General features: G+C 40.3%; 1 protein-coding gene across 4 annotated transcripts in view; it reads right to left on the reverse strand.

Annotated features, from left to right (window-relative positions):
- The window catches only part of LOC123499176 (histone-lysine N-methyltransferase EHMT2-like), a 34,617-nt gene extending 32,339 nt beyond the window's left edge, over positions 1 to 2,278 (reverse strand). Inside the window, exons 1-2 of one of the 4 annotated variants that reach the window (XM_045246877.1) lie at positions 2,158 to 2,267; positions 675 to 758 (exon numbers count right to left, since the gene is read on the reverse strand). The gene's annotated coding sequence lies outside the window, so the exon portion shown is untranslated. Of the gene's footprint in view, positions 1 to 674; positions 759 to 2,157 lie in introns of all 4 variants that reach the window. The other 3 variants (XM_045246876.1, XM_045246878.1, XM_045246880.1) reach the window with 3 other exon arrangements.
- Between the last annotated feature and the right edge of the window lie 4,493 nt (positions 2,279 to 6,771).

Consider the following 6,771-nt stretch of genomic DNA (forward strand, 5'->3'; position numbering starts at 1 on the left):
AAAAAAATTTGTATTTTCCGGGGAGTAACATATCAGAATCACCAAAAACATGACAAATATTTGACCAGGATAATATATATATATATATATATATATATATATATATATATATATATATATATATATATATATATATATATATATATATATGGATCATCTTTGTTGAGTTACACTTGATCAGATTAGAGAGAAAACATCTTGTCGGACAATGAAAGTAAAAACATACAAATTCATGTTCATATTTAATTTTCATTATTTATTTTTTAAAATTATTGAGAAAATAGTGACTTTGCATATAGTGTACAAATAAGAATTCTTTTGAAATAAAAGTAAGAAAATTGAATATTCTCTAACTAAAATTATTGCTCTTTCTAAGAAAGAGTGCATAATTTTTTATTTGCTTCCCAATTGTGGTGCTGTGACAAATGAAAATGTTCTCATTTTGATAAATAAACAAATAAACAACATGCATACTCATAACATGGTTTATCATGATAACTTCTGCATGAACATATTACTAAAACCATTATTTCTAAATTATTTATAAATTTTATGCTTTCCATCCCAATTGTGGTGCTCTGAAAAAAAGAAAGATGATTCCTGAAAATGTGATTTTCTATAAATAACCAAGTCTGCTGTGACTGGTTCATATCCTTCAGTGAATGTTATCTCACCAATGAGATCTACAGTTTCCTCAGCCAACAGCTGTTGTATTCTCTCATCAGAAAATCCACAGGAATGCGACATGTCAAATGTACCTACGAAAGAAACCAGAAGAAAAAACAGTAAAAGGTATTACACACATGTAGAATGAGAGAATGACTGTAGCAAACATATTTAGCCTGAGTTAGAAGTACTACAGCCCTGTATATCACATATACAGGCCTGTAAACAATGTTTTCCCTCCTATGTATGTTCATAAGTTAATATTTCATAAATGGACTTTGTGGGTCCACTTGGCTTCACAGCCTTTACCTAAGAAGGAAAGAGCATCAACAGCGAGGAGTATGTCTGTCCTCCTCTAGATCTGATGACCAACAGATACTCACCTCAGACCCATAGACCTTGGAGCCAGATGTGTATTAAAAAATGGTGTGCTTTTTCATAACCTCTAATTCGTGACTCCAGGTGGAGTCACGTTCCCGTGATTACTGTACCATTTTATTCATGATTATTTAACTTCATGCCTCTGTATTGAATGTGAAGCAATCAGGTACAGACTCAAGAACTGAGAGGCAGTGGTGGGAATGCTCACTCAGTCATACCATAGCTCATGGCAAATGAAGGTGTGTTAGTCTAAATTACTCATAGTTCTATTCAATTGTTTGCATTTTTGTGTATAGGGTAGCTCCAGTGGTATGAGTGGGAGCCAAAGGGGCAGCAGTCTGAAAAAATTAGGGAACTATGGTTCTATCCTAACCTAATATTCACTGCCGTGCTTTATATAATGTGCTGTGTTTTAGTCGATTCTAATAATTTACTCCAGCGGAAAATGGTAATTTTTTTATCTTACCTCATCCGAGAATTCACCATTCCCACAGATCCCAAAGCTTGATTTGGGATAGAGGGTTGGTGGCATTTTTCCACCATTTCACATTAATTTATTATATGTATACAATGGGTTTTGTGAAGTTCTGGAAGAAAATAGTCGAAAAAAAGGCGCCTGAGTTATAATGAACCATTCCCGTTTCAGTTTATCATTGCGGGTTTTTTTTCCTCCTCTATTTATGTATGTCGTGCCCTGGGCGAGAGTTCAGTCACCCCGTGTCATTCAGAAAATAAAAACATAAATAAAAATTAAGTATAAACTGGTAGGAAATGTAGATACTGATCAGTAAGAGTGAGAAACAGCAGTAAACTCGAGCAGTACCGTGAGCACGGAAAGATGACATTTATGAAATGAAAAGTGGGAGGCGGCGGGGCAGAGGAAGACGATTCCTTCGCATCCTTACTAGCGTTACCTAGCATTACTACCTACCCATACTAACACTCCTGCTACATCCCACTATGTTTACGATAATCTTGGTCAACGACATCAATCACTCTTTTCCTCTTCTTTTTTTCCGGGTCAAAGATCACTAGGATCCCCCTATCATTAGATCTATCTGTTCAAGTAAGCAGCCTCCCACTGCACAAATTATGTAGACCATCATGTACCTCTTGTAGGGAGAAGAGGACCGGATGGTGGGGAGTCACACCCCTACCAGGGAAAAGTTTTCACGGCCTAAGCGGCGGCGTGTCCCTGCTTCCTCCATGCACCTTTGACCGCTTCCTCCCTCTTTCCAACGGGACATCTATTTTACTTATTATTTATTTATTTTTCTTAATGAAATCGTCACTATCCTTAGGTTATAAAATGATCATATGAAAAAGACCACAAAGGAATACTTTTCTAAATGGAAAAAAATAAAATAAAAAAAAAAAAAAAACTGGAGGGTCACATAAAACCACCTTGAAAGGCGAAAATATTCCTTGGGAGAAACTCAGAAGCACATGAAAAAAACACCAACAATATGTTTCATAATTTATCAGTGAATAAGATGAAAGCCTGAGAAAACTGGTAACTCTTACACTAGGGAAGTGTACAGAAAAGAGGCAATATACAAAGTCTTTGTGCAGCGAACTGAGCGAGACCGCTGGAGCAGGACAGGAGAGTCATGCTGTTAGCAAGATCAGTTTGCAAGAAAATAAAGTTAGAACTAGGTTGAAGTTCATGACAGCGAGAGATGCAATATTGCTGGGATAAGAGAGAGATTGAAGCAGATCGAATTGGTTTAGGTAGATAATTTTTGATAAATAATAGGAAGAGTGCGTGAATAACATTGACAGGGCAGAGGATCATATCACCGTCTACCATATCAACAATAGAACGGTCAGAAAGGAAACATGAGATTAGAGTGGAGGATAGAAGCCGTAAGGTAATTTGGTCGTAGCGCCACAGTCACTCGTTTGATGAGGAGACAACTGAGGCACGAGAGCAGCATCATTCGTGTGACGAACTTGCCAGCAGCAGGAGTGAAAAGTTGGTGGTACCAGATTCTCAGAGCATCTTCTTGCCAGAAAAATACTCCCGTGTGACATTCTCTCTCTCTCTCTCTCTCTCTCTCTCTCTCTCTCTCTCTCTCTCTCTCTCTCTCACACACACACACACACACACTAGAGTGTAAAAGGCAAATTGCTTTGCTGAATTAGGAATTATTTGTATGGTCGAAGGGCACACGTTTGGTTTCAAGATTCAGTATCCTTTGGGGAACCTCTGAAACTGGATACTGCGCAGCTAGGGTGGTGTCCTGAGTCCCATTGTATTTAACATCCTCATGGACAAAATTGCTTAATGGCCATTTCCACAAAGGTCTCAGGTGATAATTGATGCTGATGACATCCTCATCCAATGCACCTTTCCTACTGTTTTCAGTGATGCCCTTGAACAACTGTCATCTCTACGTATGTGTGAAGATGGGCCTTGTTATTAATGAAAGCAAAACTACCTTTCAGCTAATAACTGCAGGGTATGTTGTTCCCCCCGGATAAATAATGTTCCTCTCTCTACAGTGCCTACCCACAATTACTTTGGAGTGCCTTTCAGTTACAAAAAGTGTTCTCAAACTGTCACTTATGTGCGTGATATGTGTTTGGCACGACTTGCACCTCTCAGTCTTGGCCAACAGAGGTCTGGAGGCTGGCCTTCCAATGCTGAGGATATTTTATGTCTCTGTGATTCGGTCTCTTAAAGGTACGTTTTGCTCGGTGCGATTATCATGATCATCGCTATACGATGATTGTTCAACGATTATTGCTCCACGATAGTAATGGGTGTACCATTTTGCTTCGAGCGTCAGTGTCTGTGCGATTTTCGGCGAGATAGCACTCACATGGCAAAAGTGTCTCAAAGAAGGTATAGTGTCGCGAAAAAATGTCTTTCAGCAAACTGAGTAGAAAAAGAAGGTGGTTAATTAAATATCTTCTAGCTGAAGAGATGGAAGATGAAGAAATTACTTTCAAAATGTACGGAGGAAAAAGGACTGATACATTTGATGTTTGAATTGGGGAATGAAGAGGGAATGTTTCAGAAATTGATTACAAACCACCTGCGTGAAGACCAGAACAAGTTTGCAGAGTTTTTCCACCTTTCTGTTGAACAGTTCGACTTCCTGGATGAATTGATCAAAGACGACCTATCTAAGGATCTCATCCTCTTCATCGGAAAATCTAGGAGCCATGATGACACACTCCTTCCAAGTCAAATGATCGTTTGCGACTGCGATTATATTCATCCCCTAGCCGTGCGGCTATTTAGGGCCAACGATGATCGTTAGCGACTGTAGCGTCAGTCGCTCAAGCAAAACAGTCCCATTCAAAAACATTGAATTAGTGCTCTAGACAATCGTCTGATGATCATCGTTAGGCCACGAACGATCATCGTTGAGCAATAATCGCACCGAGCAAAATGTACCTTTATCGACTATGCTGCTTCTGTATTGATTCAGTTCAGTGCCTCCCAACTCCTTCCACTTGAGACTCTGCAGAATGAGACCATGTGAATAATTCTGGAATGCTCAAAGACAGCCAAGATAGAGGTCCTCATAGCCGAGTTGCACCTTCTTAGTGTTGTGTCGCATTAAAAAAAAAAAAAAACATATTTACTGGTGATCCATCTCTTAAGCAGTCACTAGTTTTACTGTCTAGTAACCCCAGGAGCCCTGCTAATAGGTACTTCAAGAAAGTAATGACTGCTTTGACTAGTGCCGGCGTCTCAGATGCTGTTATGGGCTTAGCTCAGGCACCGTTCTGTTCCACCTGTGTGGACATCACCAAACTGGCTCTGCCCAAAAAATCGTATCTCTCTCATTTGTTACAGGATCTATTTATGTCTAAATTATCTGAGTACCCTCGAGTGCAACCTGTTCATATGTTTGTTTTTTTTTTTATTATTATTATGGATCCGTTGATGGCAGTAAGTCAGGTTGTGGACTGTTCATCTGTGACTATATGTGTCCCCCGACCAGTACACCGACACCCAGGTTTCCAGAAGGCTCTTTGGTCACCTGCCCTCTACCAGGGTAGAGTTGTATGGCATCCTTGAAGCACTACATATTGTGGCAACTTCTCGTAAAGATGTCTTCCTCTTTGTAGACAGTCAGGCTGCCCTACGCAGCCTTCTCTAACCTGCACCTACAGATTGTGATACTGTAAATAGGTGTATTTCTGTTATTGGCAATATTGAGGAGAACGGTGCCAGGGTCCACTTCACATGGGTGCCCTCACATATAGGCATTCCCTTCAATGAAAAGGCCGATAACCTGGCCCAACTTGTCCTTCACAACGAGACGGTGGACCCTGGCAATGAGTAGACTTCTCACTATGTTAATCGTAGCAATAATGACTTTGTAAATAGTAACATTAGTAATGATCTCCTGCAAGGCTGTGTTGATGGCAGTCCTAGCTGCCTTCATTACGTGCGTGTCTCCCAGGACAGTGATTATACTTACGGGAGGAACGGCACCTCTCAGGATGTTGTGCACATGGCCATGAGGCTCAGGGTAGGCTATAAGTATTACTCGGAGGTGAGCCACTCCCTAATTCTGCATAGTCCCTGCATTGCTGAGTTCAGATCCCCCAGGACTTTTTGACCTGGAGCAGCTTATCTGCTGGCTCCTCTCATAACATTCTCAAGGATATATCCTCTAGAAATACCCAAAGTATATCTATATCTATCTATCTATCTATCTATCTATCTATCTATCTATCTATCTATATATATATATATATATATATATATATATATATATATATATATATATATATATATATATACACACGAACTATTAACTTTACCCTGGCTGTGAAGGGATGTAGTCTACACGCATTTCTATTTTAGTGCGGTGAGCTGATGGCGAGTGGTAGTGGCGCTGTTACGGTGGGTGGGCGGAGGGCGATGAGCTTTTAACGAACGAGTGGTGGCGTTCGGCATTGGACTGTGGGTGATGGGGAGCGGCCAGTGAGCTTGAAAAAGAGTGGTGGTTTAGCAGATAACCAACTAGTGGTGGGCGGCGGGCGGAGAGCTTGTAACGAGTGGTGGCGTTGGGTGTTAGGCTGTGGGTGGTAGTGGTTACTATTGAGCTGGTTACGAATGGTGGCGGTAGAATGGTCGTAGGCGGAGAGCGGTGACCTAGTGACGAGTAGTGGCAGTGGGCGGTGGGTGGTGGTGTGTTGTGCCGGAAGATGGTGGCGAGTGGTGGCAGTGCATGGGCGGTAGGCTGCAAGTGGTTGTGTTGTGGGCGGTGGGTGGTGAGCTGGTGGAATGCTTGATATTATTTTAGTGCATTTGACTTGTGCATATGATAAGAGTACTTAAAAAGTTAGAAACACACAATTTTGAACATTAAAGAGAATGTGTTTTGGGCGGTAATGTTGTGTGCTATAGTTGCTGTTCAGTACAAGGAAACAATGCAATCGCCACTGTCCTCAGTCAGTAAGTCATGGTTGCTCGACCGACATTTCGCTAATTTATATATATATATATATATATATATATATATATATATATATATATATATATATATATATATATTTTTTTTTTTTATGAAGGGAAGAGAGCCAGCCAAGGAAAAAAGAAAAGAAAAGATAAAAAAAAAAGGTCCATTTGAGTGCTGGCTCTCTACAAAGGGAAAAACGTCAGCCAAAATTAGGGAGCAAATGCCTCGATACCTCTCTCTTAAAAGAAGACAAGTCGTAGGAAATCGGAAATACAGATGCAGGGAGGGAGTTTCA

This window comes from Portunus trituberculatus, chromosome 49, assembly GCF_017591435.1.
Source record: "Portunus trituberculatus isolate SZX2019 chromosome 49, ASM1759143v1, whole genome shotgun sequence".
NCBI classification, from domain to species: Eukaryota; Metazoa; Arthropoda; class Malacostraca; order Decapoda; family Portunidae; genus Portunus; species Portunus trituberculatus.